At 45.7% G+C, this 16,919-nt stretch overlaps 2 non-coding genes across 2 annotated transcripts; one reads left to right on the top strand and one right to left on the bottom strand.

Moving 5' to 3' along the window:
* Positions 1 to 10,297: 10,297 nt before the first annotated feature.
* On the top strand, positions 10,298 to 10,368 carry TRNAG-GCC (transfer RNA glycine (anticodon GCC)). The gene has a single exon. It is a non-coding gene; the product is annotated as a tRNA-Gly (tRNA).
* Positions 10,369 to 10,674: 306 nt separating this feature from the next.
* On the bottom strand, positions 10,675 to 10,746 carry TRNAA-CGC (transfer RNA alanine (anticodon CGC)). Its single transcript has one exon. It is a non-coding gene; the product is annotated as a tRNA-Ala (tRNA).
* Positions 10,747 to 16,919: the final 6,173 nt, after the last annotated feature.

Here is a 16,919-nt window from a genome sequence, read left to right as displayed (position 1 = left end):
TTTCTTATAGTGAGGAAAATAGCAGCAGAGTCTGAACGCTGAGATTTCTTCAAGAGGGCTCTATTGTAATTACTACCTTCAGAGAACAAAAGTACTTAGTCACAGCTATGATTAAACATTTAGAAATGTGTTTTCCCCCTCTCTGGCTGCTGTTATCAAGTATCACTTGATTATTCAGAAATCCAGTTGAACGGCTTTACACTAGGCACAGGTTGCCAATATATTATCAGGGAGTTCCTGCAAAAATGTTCCCCATTAGAGCGTGATAAACCTTATATTCCAGGGGTGTAAGTGCTTGAGGAGAAGTGGGGAATCCATTCATTTTCCCATTAAAAAAATGCATTTTAATCATAATTAAGGCTTCTTGTTGTCATGTTAAAAAACATGGCTTAGTCAGCAAAAAATGCAAAAGTCACGATTTAGGTTTTAAAAGTGTATAGTCACCGATCTCATTATTTGATGCAGAACACACAAAATAATGTAATGGCCAAGCCCAGGCTCCTAGAATAGGAGCACTTCACCATCTGCAGGAGGCAGGCAGTGGGAATAAGTGGTGTCTGACAGTGCAGTTAGCTCTTGAGCAGTATTTTTATGCAATCTACAGATAAGATGCTTCTGGCAGGGATTATTAATCAATATCTAGAAAAGAGACAACCCCTGCTAGAAGCAGGGGAACTCACCTCAACCTTCCCTTTATTTTGATGTGGAATGTTAACAATGGGCTCGTGAGGGCCTCTCCTAGCTTCCTCTCTAGCACAACACTGAATGGCAGAATTTGCCATGGTCAGATTTGTCAACCTAACGGGGGGTCACATGCAAAAGTGTCATAGTCAAAGCATTGCTAGGTGCTCTAATATCCATTCCTTATTAAGTGGGTTCTAGCCTGTGCCTGCTGGGGGGGAAGATACCAGCAAAAGGAGGACACTCAGGCCTAAGAATAGTAAACTATGCTTTATTGAAGGAAGGAAGAATTTACGCTCCAATCTGCCTGGGGATCCCCTAGGACGCGCAGAGGGGCTGCAGGGGACTCTAGCCGTTCGGGACAGCTGACCAGGTAGGACTCCGCCGGGGGGGGAGTCCTCTGCAGTGATATATTCTCCACGCTTATCTCGGGGTTACATGGGGTCAACAGCTGGCTGCATTCTTATATGTACAATTTATGCTTATTACATAAACTGACTCTTTTACAGGCAAAAATATGCTGAGCTATGCTACAATGTCTTTTGGCAGGATCTGTCGGACAAAGTTCATTGAAACTGCCTGCATCCTCCGCTTACATCCAGTCACATACTGAATCCACCACTTAGCTCCTCGCCAGTCTTCCGCAACCTTGCTCCTATATAGCCCACAAAAGCTTATGCCCAAGTAAATGTGATAGTCTCTAATGTGCCACAAAGACTCATCGTTATTCCTTACTCTGTTACACAAGACAGTCTCTCTATGCATTGCATAAATGCAAATTGCATCTTTCGACAACCAGAAGCTAAAGGTCTCAACAAACTCTCAAGTGCACACTCTCCTGTGAAACCAAGGCACTTTCATGAGCTGAGATCCAATGCAGTCCCTGCCAGAAATACACCCACCCTTCCAATAATTTCAGTAGACATATTGCAAATTTACACTGCTGCAACTGATATCAGAATCTGGCTCTGAAAGTCCAGTGAATGCCCACTCAGCCATTCCTGCCTGCTTACGTGAGTTTTCTGCTTCTCACGTGATGACAATGATAGAGGATCACAGAGTTGTTTTCATCTAATACTTAACAAGGAAATTTATTAGAATAAGGGAGCCATTACTGTCCCTAAAGCTACTCTGTCTCTCTTCCCCAACTTCCTCCTGAAAGACCTTGCCCTTAGAACAGCATCCTGAAAAGCGGTTGCCTAGGGTCCTGCTGATTCATGCACAGTCAGAGCCTGAACTACGAAGCTTGTTAAGGGCGCTAGGACCCAGCAGAAACCAAGGCCAAATTAGGGAAGGAACTGTTTGTTCCTATCACCCTCCTCCTCTTCCTTGTGGTTGCTTCCCCCACCCTGTCTGCAAGGCAGAGAGAGTAGCTCCTCCCTGCCCTGGATATGGCTCAGCTCCTGTATAAACTGAGCAGCTTCAAGGAGCTGGGGGACCAACCTCAGCTTCCTAGAGCAGTGCTGTTCAAGCTCCAGTCCCAAGTATTATGCAAGCAGGGAGAGGGAAGGGAAAAGCCCACCTCAGCAGCAGCACCATCACCACCTCCTCACTCAGGACTAGCAATCAACCCCACTCCACCATCACTCCACATACACACTCTGCAGGTGTACCACTCTGTGCCCCTAGTGCTCACCCACAGCACCCCTTCACACCATCAGCCATCCCCACATCCCCCACCTTGTAAAATCTGCATGTAACAAAATGGCCAAATAGTTGTTTCATGTTCTAAATCCCACAATTCTTTGTACTCAAAAGGGACTGTGGGAGATGATGGGGCACAAGATTTTTTTGGTGCATTTATGGGTTGTGGACCTAAAAGGCACGATCTTAACAACTTCCTGAGTCCCCTGCTGCACGGTTTCCCATTACAGTTTTAAAGAAACAGTACACACAACCTCACACAGCCACAAATTCGGTGATGCTGATGTGCAGGGTGGAATGAGACTGTGGATTTTCCTGCTTCTTCATCCTTGTTATTTTTTATAACATTGCTTCCTTATATCACCACCTTAGAGTAACTGAAACATATTATCTCACATATAATCAAGATAATAAGCATATTCTCTCATTTAATGGCTTCTGTGCCCTGGGGGGTGGAGGAATGAGGGAACAGGCCAGCAATGGGATAAAGCCTGTGCAGCAGTCGTGGAGGCTCAGTAGATACAATAAATAAGGTATAAAACGGGAACATTTTTGCTGTCTCCAGGTGGCTAGCAGCAGCCCAAAAGTCTGGGAATGATAGAAAGTGCCTTGCAGCTCCTTTTTAAAACAAAAAACAAAATAAAAATTAAGATTGGCTTCTAAAAATCTCCCCAAATAAGTGGAAATCTTATTCCAGTTTCTGGAAATTATTATAAATGGTGGTGGCAAATCTTTTAAAAAGTTAAACATAAAAAAGAAGCTTACAAGAAGTGGAGGATGGACAAATGACCAGGGAAGAGTATAAAAATATTGCTCGGGCATGTAGGAATGAAATCAGGAGGGCCAAATCGCACTTGGAGCTGCAGCTAGCAAGAGATGTTAAGAGTAACAAGAAGGGTTTCTTCAGGTATGTTGGCAACAAGAAGAAAGCCAAGGAAAGTGTGGGCCCCTTACTGAATGAGGGAGGCAACCTAGTGACAGAGGATGTGGAAAAAGCTAATGTACTCAATGCTTTTTTTGCCTCTGTCTTCACAAACAAGGTCAGCTCCCAGACTGCTGCGCTGGGCAACACAGCATGGGGAGTAGGTGGCCAGCCCTCTGTGGAGAAAGAAGTGGTTAGGGACTATTTAGAAAAGCTGGACGTGCACAAGTCCATAGGGCCGGATGCGTTGCATCTGAGAGTGCTAAAGGAGTTGGCGGCTGTGATTGCAGAGCCATTGGCCATTATCTTTGAAAACTCATGGCGATCGGGGGAAGTCCCGGACGACTGGAAAAAGGCTAATGTAGTGCCCATCTTTAAAAAAGGGAAGAAGGAGGGTCCTGGGAACTACAGGCCAGTCAGCCTCACCTCAGTCCCCGGAAAAATCATGGAGCAGGTCCTCAAGGAATCAATCCTGAAGCACTTACACGAGAGGAAAGTGATCAGGAACAGTCAGCATGGATTCACCAAGGGAAGGTCATGCCTGACTAATCTCATCGCCTTCTATGATGAGATTACTGGTTCTGTGGATGAAGGGAAAGCAGCGGATGTATTGTTTCTTGACTTTGGCAAAGCTTTTGACACGGTCTCCCACAGTGTTCTTGTCAGCAAGTTAAAGAAGTATGGGCTGGATGAATGCACTATAAGGTGGGTAGAAAGTTGGCTAGATTGTCAGGCTCAACAGGTAGTGATCAATGGCTCCATGTCTAGTTGGCAGCCAGTATCAAGTGGAGTGCCCCAAGGGTCGGTCCTGGGGCCGGTTTTGTTCAATATCTTCATAAATGATCTGGAGGATGGTGTGGATTGCGCTCTCAGCAAATTTGCGGATGATACTAAACTAGGAGGAGTGGTAGATATGGTGGCAGGTAGGGTTAGGATACAGAGGGACCTAGACAATTTGGAGGATTGGGCCTAAAGGAATCTGATGAGGTTCAACAAGGATAAGTGCAGGGTCCTGCACTTAGGACGGAAGAATCCAATGCACCGCTACAGACTAGGGACCGAATGGCTAGGCAGCAGTTCTGCGGAAAAGGACCTAGGGGTGACAGTGGACGAGAAGCTGGATATGAGTCAACAGTGTATCCTTGTTGCCAAGAAAGCCAATGGCATTTTGGGATGTATAAGTAGGGGCATTGCCAGCAGATCGAGGGACGTGATGGTTCCCCTCTATTCGACATTGGTGAGGCCTCATTTGGAGTACTGTGTCCAGTTTGGGGCCCCACACTACAAGAAGGATGTGGAAAAATTGGAGAGAGTCCAGCGAAGGGCAACAAAAATGATTAAGGGTCTGGAACACATGACTTATGAGGAGAGGCTGAGGGAACTGGGATTGTTTAGTCTGCAGAAGAGAAGAATGAGGGGGGATTTGATAGCTGCTTTCAACTACCTGAGAGGTGGTTCCAAAGAGGATGGTTCTAGACTATTCTCAGTGGTAGAAGATGACAGGACAAGGAGTAATGGTCTCAAGTTGCAGTGGGGGAGGTTTAGGTTGGATATTAGGAAAAACTTTTTCACTAGGAGGGTGGTGAAACACTGGAATGCGTTACCTAGGGAGGTGGTGGAATCTCCTTCCTTAGAAGTTTTTAAGGTCAGGCTTGACAAAGCCCTGGCTGGGATGATTTAATTGGGGATTGGTCCTGCTTTGAGCAGGGGGTTGGACTAGATGACCTTCTGAGGTCCCTTCCAACCCTAATATTCTATGATTCTATGATTATGTATGATCAATAAAGCTGGTTGAAATTTTTCGATCGACATTGTTTTTTCACAAAAAATTGGGTTTTCGACTAATTAATTTTTCACAAAAAGCATCTGTTTTCCATGGAAAATTTCATCAAATTTTGAAAGTTTCTTCAAAAAAAGAATGCTTGAAAAATGAAATAGTTTGACAAAAGCTCAAAATATTTAGGATTTTGGACAATATTTTTGGTATGGAAATTTCTGCAAAAAATTGAAAATTTCCATAGAAATTATCAACAAAAACTTTTTTTTCATTTACAGTTTGCAAGACTGTTTCAGGATTTTTTGAATGATTTAAGGATATTTCTTTTCCACTTTTTCATAATTGTAGTTGTGCCACAAAGTAACAATACCTAATGAATATTCTTTTCTTTTTGCCAGAGGGAGAAAGGGAGGACTTGTCAACAGGCTTTTAGGAATCTGTAGTTCTCAATCCACACCCGTGAGAGATTGTCACTGCCTGCCCTGTAACCCTGGGTTCTTTGTCCAAGTTATCCTCTTCATATTATGTATTATATTGCTCTGCTGCTGTAGCTCCCTTGTCTGGACACTCCCAGCCAGCACACAAGCATGCATAGAGTGTCTGTGTGATAAGCAGCCCTGGACCAGCAATTCTGATCCCAGTAACCTGCTTGTTACACCCAGCTATACTCTGGTATCCACCAGCTTTTTGATTACACCTCGCAAGATGATCCCAATACCCCCCAGTCCTGAATTTTCTCAAAATCATGTACTGTGCAACATCCTGCCCTTTCCTGGACCATTCAGAGGAATAATAAGGTTCATTTGCTCCTCTAAAGAGACAAAATGCACAGCTTATCTCTTTAACTGGTGTTCACAATCACTTCAGTTCAGACCCAGCATTGAGTTAGTTGAGATTAAAAGTAAAACAAGTTTATTAACAAAAAGAAATAGGATTTTAAATGAGTTCAAGTACAAAGGATAGAGTTAGAAATGGTTACAAGCAAATAAAAGTGAAAAATGCTTTCTAGAGACTAAGCCTTGACAAAACCACAGTCCTGGTTCAAAGTCAGATACTTACCATACTATCTTCCAGCAAGATGGCTGACCACCCCTCTTGGCAGCATCTCCCACAAAGTCCAAAGTACTCAGTTCCTTTGTCTTGCAAGGTGAAAGATAACTTGGGGTTCTTTGCCCTCCCTTTTATAGTTCAGTGAACATTTGAAATCAATTCTTCTGAAGGTTATTCCCCAAAATAAAATTCATTCAAGCTGTGAGGAAGGATACATGGAGTCTGCTTGTGAAGGAAATTCCATGTTGGTTTCCTCCTGCACTGGTGTTTACTAAAATGCAAATAAATGGCCACTTGAAGAGATTGCTAATCAACTCTCATTACACCTGGCTAGAGACATTGGCCTGTTCTTTGTCTGGGAGAAGCCTGTTTACCCACTGCCCAGACTTGTCTGGCAAACATATTTTAGTTCCATGTTTCCTTCATATTTGTATGGTCCCTTGGGTGTTTACCGTACGCAAGAATATTAATGTTTAGTGTGTTATTAGTTTTCCAATGAAACCTTACATGATACATTAATGAACTGGGGCACACTGAGCTGGACAGGTCAACTGAAACTCACTACCAGATATCAGTGAGTCCCTTTCCCTCTTGCATTGAAAGTGTGCTGCGGTCACCTCTTCAAGTTGTAGCCAAAGAGTGGTGAGTACCAGGGTGGGGCTGTTGTGTTGTAGGAAGGCTGGTGGGGTTAAGGCGCTGAAGCAGGGCTGAAGAGCACACACAGACTCAGGATACTGCATGTTGGTTAGCTGGCTGTTGGTGTCCAGGTTGCGAGCCACAGCAGCCAAGCAGTTAAGGCACCCTGGGCTACAGGGCAGAATCCCTTACTGGTTATGGGTTGCATCCCAGAACATGACAGAAGCCTACTTGTTTTTTCTATAGGGAGACAATAACAGACTAGATTCAATGCCAGCAAACATGCAGGTTTGCTACTTTGTCCCTAAACTTTCTCCAGCAACAGTTCAAGTCATTAGTAAAAAATCTTAGAAAACTTATCTAAAGACACGTCACAGTATAATACATTTAAGAAGTAAACACGAGATTTGAATCCCATGTTGTCCAAGTTATATTCTTCATATTATAGATCAGTTTTCTCTTTAATTAATTAATTAATTAACTTAGGCATTTGGATAATATTTAGACACAAATGCTTTCACAGGAGCCTATACATTCACAAGGAGCTTATGCAGGTTGCTAGCTATGTAATCAATAGCTGTCTACTGAAATAAAATTAGTTCAAATTATCTTATGTTTCTTGTAAATGTTTGTTTAGTAACCTTTTGCATTGCAGAACTATGCAGCTGAAAATAAAGGGAAATGAAGAAATCTGGGAGTTTTCATTTAGCTAAAACTGTACATGTGTTTCTGAGGAGACAAAAAAATTACCAGATATAAATGACCGATAGCATATTAATCTTGCTGATTGTATTTCGTGTTCTCAGCTCTTTTTCAGCAATCTTTTTTGCAATGCCAGCCATCCAGTAGGCTCCTCAGAACATTTAATTAGACTTTTTTTCTACATAAATATTTTCTTTGTATATTAAAATAATTAATTGGGACAGGCCCACTGGGGGTTGAGATGAACTTAAAGGAGGCAGATATGTGTGACCAAGTGACCTTTTCCTGTCCTACAAGTCCCTATGCTCTCACTGTGCTTGAAGGGACACTGTCAAAATAGCTAGGCCTTAAAACTTTAACCCGCATTGACAAGTTGTTCGACATAGTAAGTCTTACCTTAAAGATTACAGCAATTGTTTTGCTTGCTTTGTTTAAACAATCTTTGCTGAAGGCTCTACAATATATATTTATTCTGTCTATGTAGATAGCTATCTTTAAATGCCCACTGTACTCTATGACACGTTAAACACAAATTGATGTGCACTTGCTTTCCTGGGAAAGAAATTAGGTGGTAGGCCAAATTTTCTTCAGTTTCTAGAGAGCATGAATCCATAATACAACTAAGTAATCACTTTACAGGTTTATGATTAGTGTCCACTGTTTTTGGCCCAGTCATATACTTCTATTTCAGTTGGTGATATTCAGATCTGGTGTATTACTTAAATAAAAGGAACAAGAGTACGAACTTTGTTAGTCCTACAAAAGGGCATGGTTTTACATTTGTTTCATAGTTTTATTGTTTCTCAGAATAATAAAGAATTAGTCTTATTCTTAATGCAATATAATACTATTGAGCAAATGCTCAAGAAGGAGTGTGAGTCCAAGCAAACAGTACAAATATGTTTGTAGTCAGAGACAACCTGTGCCTGCTGATAGTGGGAGGCAGAGTCAGGGCAGCCAGCTTCAGCAGTGTTACTGAGCATGCTCAGTCCGTATAAGCATGTTCAGACAAGCCAAACAGCAAATCTGGGGAGGCACATGACCCTGCATGCCCCTCTCCTCCACACACATCACCTCTGTTTGTAGTGTGATCATTTCTTTTTATTCACTCTAGTCTGGTTTACTGTAAGAAGTGTTTCTGTCAAGAAGTATATACTGTTATATATAACAGTTTTCAAAACTCTGTTAATTTAGCACTCGTGGGTGCGAATGGGCTTCATTTGTGCTCGGAGAATGACCAGAGGGTTAGTTGCTGATCACACAAGTCTTGCTAACCTGTAAGGCATTCCGGTGGCAAGTTCCCCTGCATAAAATCAATCTAAACATTTTCTTGACGACTGCAATTCAACATAAATAAAACCTGTCCCATTAGTCACCTAAACCCTAATCCTACAAAGAGAACCACATTGGGGAACGCTTGTGGCTGTTTAGCGCTCTGCTGATTTCAGCGGGACATTCCATGAGTACAGACATCTCTGACCCCACGTTTCCGGATCAGGTGCTGGGCCTTAGAGGTGTACTTTACCTTTTGATGCTCAAAGGAAATTCTTGCTATTAGATTAATTCCTACAATTAATGGGAGCTGAGTGATTAATATTTAGCAAATAATTTATTTGATCTATGTTGCTATATTTCGAAATAATGTGTTTGCCTTAGTATGTAGATCTGAGTGAATAATTTTCAAATATAATAATTTGTCTGGAACATTTCATTGTTATTTTCTAAATAAAACATTCCTTTTTTTTCATTATTTACCTAACTCTTGGGAAAGTTAATGCCTATACCTGTTCTGTGGACAAAGTCTCCAATAATCCAGGGCGGGGGGGGGGGGGGCGATTTCATGCAGCCTCTCTTTTTACATGCAGAGAAAACTTGCACATTCACCCATTTGCACATGCTAAACATGCACTTATGAATGTACATAGGGTAGTCAGATCCACAGTTACAAGACTTATGTGCACAAATGGCCATTCGCATAGGCAAATTCATATTTTGACATAAATATTTTATGAACTCACAAAGCAGGAGAGAGCTGAAAATGTCCCTTGGTGTTAAAATAATTATTTTATTTTTTTATTCGAATCTAACAGATATCTGTTTTTAAATCTTCCATTAATAGTGTTTATAATTAATTATAGGCTCATTCTGGTTCAAATTTATTCCTGTGTGCCTTCTAGGCTATATAATTGCAGACATTGTTCTTACTTTCAGGTCTTATTTTCTCTTGATATGACTCACAAGTTGTTCTTGTTTTCCCTTGAAAGTCTTGCTTGCTATGCATGACTAGTCTTGAGAGTCTGTCCAACAAGACAAACTAAGGTGTCAAGACTTTCTATCATTTGTAACAACATTACATTGCTGCATCACAGTGCAAGTGATGACATTACACTGATACCTCATCAGTTCACAATGATTAATTTTTAATTAAAATATCACTATACATCATATTATATCAAAATGCCAAAATATTAAAACACAATGTTGCAAATCCAGTCATGATGCATTGCTTTGTTGGAGGATAATGTGAGCCCTGGAAGTCTAAAGTCATGGTCCCTACAACAAAATCAGGCAAGCTCAGGATAAATAAAATGAAAAAAGATAACCCTAGTTTGCTACTTCCATTGCACACATTACCAGGCAATTTCCAGGACATTACACAAATCTTCATGTTTATTTATTATTTTTGCTATTTATTATTTTTGCATCTCAGAGACTATTTTATATAAACCTAATGTTATTTAGCAGAAGGTGGATTTAAAAAGTAGAGTTTGTTTTTAAAAAAATATTGCAACATAAGAAATATAAATTCTGATCTGAAGTACAATTAAGAAATACACATCGGATACATTTTAATAGGATGTATTTGATCATGTGTTTGCAGTACTGCATTGGTGGTTCAGTGGTAGAATTCTCGCCTGCCACGCGGGAGGCCCGGGTTCGATTCCCGGCCAATGCAACTGGCCTTTTGCCCAGGACTAAATTCAATTTTAAAACTGTAATTAAAATCCACTCGTTCGCTCTGCTTTCACCGCTGTCTCCCTACAAGCGGCACCTCACCGCCAAAAACCAGACCTCACCAGAAATTTTTGCTACGATATTTTCAATATCCCCATTATTTGGCCTGGACTGGGAAGGACAGACACCAGCTCGGGGGCTGGCTCGGGGGGTTTGAGGGAACCCGGAGGCAGTGGGGGGGGGGGAGGAACTGGATCAGCCCGGTGCTTGGAAACAATTATTTTTAATAAGGAAAAACAAAAACGGCTGGAGATGCCGGGGATTGAACCCGGGACCTCACACATGCGAAGCGCGCGCTCTACCACTGAGCTACATCCCCCAGCTGTCCTCGTGAGTCCCGCCAGGCCTATGCATCGTTCCCAAGGCCTGGCTCGCCCTGCACCAGCACCAGGCTCCCCCGCCCCCCCCAGGCTCGTGCCTGGCCGCGGCTGCTGCGCTCGGCGCGCCCACAGCGTCGCTGCCCGCCCCCGTCAGCGCTCGCGGCCACGTCCCAGGCCAGGCGCGGGAACCGCCCGGGCGGCTCTGTCTGCAGCTGCGCCTTTGGCCCAGAGTCAGCGAGCCCCGCTCGGCCCCGGCGACCCCGCCGCTCCGGGGCTGCCCAGCGCTGCGGGCTCGGCGCTGGCAGGAGCCTTCCTAGGAGCGGGGCAGTGGCGCGAGTGGCCCCAACGGACCCTGGGGCAAGAAGGGGCGGGCGGGGGAAGCCCTTCCTGACTCTGAAATCCGTCCCCGCAACCTGCCCCGCCTGCCACCAATCCCGTCCCCACAGCCTCAAGCCGGCCCCTCCAGCTCCCCACACCCCCTGGCCACCTGCCGCAGTCCAGACCCCCCCTAACCTCTGGCCCCAATCCTCCCCCCTCCAGCTGCCCCACAGCCCCAGTGAGGAGAGGGGTAGACAAGAGCACTGTATAAATCCATGGAATGCCCAGGGGGCTCGAACCCCTGCCCCATAAGGAGGGAGAAAAAAGAGCTGGGCGTTCTGATGGAGGTTTATAAACTCTGGAATGGCCTCGGGAAAGTGAATAAGGACGTATTATTTACCCCTTCACCGAACAAAAGAGTCAGGGGTCACCCAGTGAAATGAATAGGCAGCAGGTTAAACACAAACATAAGGAAGTGCTTCCTCACACAAGGCACAATTTGTGGAACTCTTTACCAGGGGATGTTGTGAAGGCCAAAAGTATAAAAAAGAAATTAGTTAAGTTCATGGAGAATAAGCCCATCAGTGGCTATTTGACAAGATGATCAGGACTGCAACCCCATACTCTGGGTGTCCCAAAGCCTCTGACTGCCAGATGTTGGGATTGGATCACAAGGATGTATCACTTTATAATTGCCTTGTTCTGCTCATTCCCCCTGAAGCATCTGGCACTGGCCACTGTGGGAAGGCAGGATATTGGGCTAGATCAGTGGTTCTCTAACATTTGTGCTGGTGACCCCTTTCACATAGCAAGCCTCTGAGTGCGACCCCCCCCTTATAAATTAAAAACAATTTTTAATATATTTAACACCATTATAAATGCTGGAGGCAAAACGGGGTTTGGGGTGACGGCTGACAGCTCGTGACCTCCCTGTAATAACCTCGCGACCCCCTGAGAGGTTCCGACCCCCAGTTTGAGAACCCTTGGGCTAGCTGGACCATTGGTCTGAGGCAGTATGGCCATTCCTATGTTCAGTCCAGCCCCTCCCAGTTTTCTACAGCGCTAATCTAACCGCCATCTTCCCTAGCTCCTGCCCAGCCCCTTAGCTCCAACCTAACTCCTCTCCAAATCCCCTGCCCCTGCAGATCCCCAGTTCCTGTCTAACTTTACTTCAGGTTTGGGTTGCCAACTCTGAAGCTATTCTGGGAGATTCCCAGACATTATGTAATGTCATTTTCTTAAAATATCCTATTAAAATCTCCCAGATTGCTTTCAATAGTCACTGGGAGATGGATGCCTATTCCGGGAAACTCCAGCCCCAGGCCAATCCTGGAGGGTTGGCAACCCTACTTCAGGTCCCTTACAGCCCTTCTCATTCCCTTCCAGTTCTGATCCAGCTCCTCCCACAGCTCTCCCTCAACCCCCTTCCAGTTTCCTTCAGTCCCTAGCCTTCAACTTCCCCAGCTCTGATTAAGTCACCACTCCAGCCCTTTTTAGATCCTCTCCTGGCCCCCATTCCCTGATCCAGCCCCCTGCTCAATTTCAGGTCCCTACAATTCCCCTTCAGCTTTCCACCATAGAGCTTTTCTCTAATCCCCAAATGCTCTCCCCATTCTCCCAGCTCTGATCCAGACCCCCTGAGCGCCACTCCAACCCTGTTTCCCCACTCTCCAGCTCCAATCCAGCAGCCCTGCTCTATCCAGTTGTGCTCCAGCTCCCTCACCCCAGCTCCCTCTTTTTCCTCCTTTCCCAGTTCCTCTCCCGCCCCATGCAAAATGGCTGATAGTTTTGCCTTGTGCTTTGTCTTGGGACGGGGGTGTACCTGTCCTGTCTCTACTTCGACACACACACACCGTGAATATCCCCCAATACTGCAATCCCCCCACAAACCTTCTCCACTTGTCCTTGCCAGTTGCTCATGTCCAGTTGCTCATGGGGTTGTCCCAGCTAGAAGGACTCCCCATCCCAGGCACTCCCTGCCCCAGTAGGCCAGCAAGCCCCGCTCTCCACAGTGACTTCTCTCCACTGCGGTGTAGCTCATCTTCTTCCAAATTGGCAATGGCATGGACAGGGATACATGTTTGCAGCTAGACCCAAGCTCCACTGTTAGCAGCCCCCTGCAGCATCAGCACAGACAGCACACTCACACCCCAATTGCTGGACGCCTGGTTCTATCCACTGGAGGTAATCCATACAAACAATCTGGTTACATCTCCCGGCAGTGGGTGCACAGGCTTCCCGATGCCTGCATCCCATCTACTACACTAGTTGGCAGTGCAATCCACTATATCTCCAGACATGAGACAGTACCCTCCACCCTTGTCCTTCTGGACTCCTGGGTTCTAAAACAAACTCATAACCTTGTGGGCCCTGGTGCAACTCCACTACTTGCACCATTGTAGCAACTGAGCATGGGCTTCAGCCTCTAAAGACAGGTGTGCCTAAAGCTCTCTGGTTCAGTACCAAATAGCCTATGTTTCCCTTTGAGAAACTAGATCCTGAAAAATCCCTGCCAATATCAAAGAGTACTAGAGCATGTTGCACTAGAGGAGGCAGCCCAGACCAGCTCACCCCCGGGGGAAGATTTGTTTCTTGTGGCATCCACAATGGCAAGAACTCGCTACTTCCTTTTACCCACACAGCCTTCAAAGTCATCCCAAGAATAAGGCACAGTACTGGGAGAGATGACCAGGGAAGAATCCTGCAGCTCTTGAAGAGTTTCCCCATTCTCTAGTCCAGAGCCTTGACCAATGAGTGGCCAAATGATTTTCCTCCCACTCCATGGTGTGGAAAGGAAGATGGAAGAAGGAAGTCAGAACTGTACACAGAGGGAAAAGCATTTGCCACCTGCTAGTGAGGTGAGATAAAATTGATGGCATTCACGGTCATGTTGTCCAAAAGCATAGTACACATTACAGCAAATCAATGGAATTAAAAGCATGCCTTGTGTAATCCTGTACTGTAACTAGGCTATGCCTATGCTTAAACCCCCACAGTGGCAGCAATGCAGCTGCACTTCTGTAGTGCTTCAGTGTAGACACTCACTACAGTGACAGGAGGGGTTCTCTGATCACTGTAATTAATCTAAATGCCAGAGAGGCGGTAGCTAGGTCGATGGAAGAATTCTGCTTATGAGGGGAGGATGGAATGGGGAGCCCAGACAACGACCAAAGCATCGGATGATGGAGTGGCACATAGAGCCCTGGGCATGACAGAAGGGATGGGGGGAGTTGGAGAGAGTCCTTGAAATAGAGAGGAATGGGAGGGTAGCACATAGGGAGCTTGCTGGGGGAATAGAGGAATGCAAGGAGCCCCTGTAGGCAATAAGCTTGGCCTACAGAAGTTACAAGTGTGAAACCTCCACTATACATCTGTGAGAGAGAGACCCCTCTAAGGCCTGATCTACACTGCGGGGATAAGGGGCGGTATCGATATAAGTTATGCAACTTCAGCTACGTGAATAACGTAGCTGAAGTCAACGTACTTAGATCTACTCACCGCGGTATCTTCACTGCGGTGAGTCGACAGCTGACACTCCCCCATTGATTCCGCCTGCGCCTCTCGCTCCGGTGGAGTACCAGAGTCGATGGAAGAGCACTCGGCGGTCGATTTATCGTGTCTAGACTATAATCTTTAACATATAAAAGGAAATGTTAATGTGGAAAACTTCATCCATCTCCCTCAGTTTTCTTCTTTTTCTTTATTTGCCTTCTCCTCTTTCTGCTCCCCACATCTTCTTTAAAATGTACTGTTACTAAGGACACTGAATTAGAGTTCCTGAAACCACGCCAATTCAGTTCCTAAATCATAGTTATGTTAAGTGGAGCCCAGCTATTGGGAAAGGAAGCAGCAATTTTCCTTTGAAGGATTTCCTAGTGTAGAGTTAGCAAGGGCACTCTAGAATTAAATTACTACTTGCTTGTGAACCCAGAAACAACATTTAACAAGTGGCAAGGCTCCTTTTAACTTTAAAAATTAACTTTTTAAAAATAGTCAACTATAAGTGCATTTAAAATAAGAAAGAAAAGTTGTTTATAATATTTCCCTTACCATTTCCCTTATCTTTCTGTTATTGGTTTCATAATAGAAGGATTATGTTGCAGGAAACTCATACCATTGGATTTTTGCAAGGTTTTTGGTTGTTTATTTGTTTTTGTTTTTTTAAAGGAAGAAACAACCTAAGAGCTGAGAATGTTGTAAGAGAGCTTTTCCTCTAGCTGTTTTCTGTGAACTCACCTGAGGGGCCTAATCCAGTCAGCAGCCTCTGAATATGCCTGCCTGATCAGGCCCCACACACAATTTACGTAGCTGAACATCTGTCTTCCCTGTTTTATGACTTGCTCAGGGCTTAGGTGAGAGAGGGTCCCTGGGGCACCTAGAGTGGAGCAGCAGTGCACACACTCAGCAGCAAAAACCTAGATGCCAAGTTGCCTACAGCAGGGGTTCTCACAGCAAATTTTTTGGTGGCCTCAGAGTCCAGCTACCAGCTCTCACTGATGGCCGCACTGACACTTTTTCCTAAAATACTTAATTAACTTTAGGAAAAACAGTTAAATATGGACAGATACACGTCCAAATCATTATAATTTATATTTGTAGAGTTTTTTGGCAGACTCAGAAGTAAAAATAATGCTGCCTTCCCTTTCGGGAGTGATATTTGTATATTTGTTAATATCACAGCGCACTTAGTAGCTACCTGGCAGGCTAGGAAAAGTGATATTAACAAACATACAAGTATCACTTTTCACAGATAGCTAGTAAGTCTGCTGCGAAAAGTGATACTTGCGTGTTTGTTAATAACACTTTTCTGAGCAAGGCCCAGGACCGATTAAGCCCTGGATCGGGGAACCGAAGGGGGGGCAGCAGGGGCCAGAGGTGATGGTGGGATGGATGTGGGCCCAGGGAAGGCAGTGGGGCCCCGAGGCAAGGGTGGGGATGGATGCGGGGCTGTGGAAGGCAACGGGAGCCAGAGGCGATGGGGATGGGTGGTGAGTCCCACTGTTGCGTGGCCAGAGCTAGGATCTGGTGTCTGCTGCCATGTGGTTAGGGCCAGTGCCTCTGTCAGAGCCCAGAGCTGGGGACAGGAGCTGCGTGGCCGAAGCCAGGGATCGGAGCCTGCTGCCGTGCAGCCGGAGCTGTGGGGCAGCGCCTGGGGCCAATGCCTCCCACCACACGGCCAGAGCCTGGAGCTGGATGCCGGAGCCTGGGGCTGTGTGGCTAGAGCCAGGAGTCAGTGGCCGGCGCTGTGACTGGAGCCAGTGCTCGCAGCTGCGCGGCCAGGGCCAGGGGTCAGCACCTGGGGCCAGGTCCCCCCACCACCAGGTGGCCAGAGCCTGGGAACAGAGCTGTGGGTTGATGCCTGCTGCCGTGCAGCTGGGGTAGAGGATCAGCGCCAGGTGCTGGGGCCACTGAGTAGGGATGTAAAAGTTTAACCGGTTAACAGATAAGCTTGATGCTTATCAGTTCCAGTTACCGATTAAACTCCGCTGCCCGCCCCCCGTGCACTTGGCATCCCAGCTGCCAGCCCGTGCGCCCGGGGCTCTGCTGCTGGCCTGCTCACAGGGCTCGGCTGCTGCTGCGCCTGGGGCACTGCTGTTGCCCCCAGATGCCGGGCACCAGAGGTAGCAGATCCCCAGGCATGGCGGCAGCAGAGCCTCAGGTGTGGGGCTGGCAGCCAGGGCCCCAGGTGCGTGGGGGAAGCTGGCATCCTGGGTGTGGCAACAGAGACCCCAAGCATGCGGGATGGGGCAGTGGGGATCCCAGGTGCGGGGGGGAGCGGAGCCCCATGTAAACCTGCACCTCTAGTTCCCCATTAAACTTTTAACTATTTAACCGATTGAATTTCAACCGGTTA

Source organism: Lepidochelys kempii, chromosome 11 (genome assembly GCF_965140265.1).
Source record: "Lepidochelys kempii isolate rLepKem1 chromosome 11, rLepKem1.hap2, whole genome shotgun sequence".
Classification (NCBI taxonomy): Eukaryota; Metazoa; Chordata; order Testudines; family Cheloniidae; genus Lepidochelys; species Lepidochelys kempii.
Note: the sequence above shows the minus strand (reverse complement) of the source record. Positions and strands in the feature narration are given on the sequence as shown.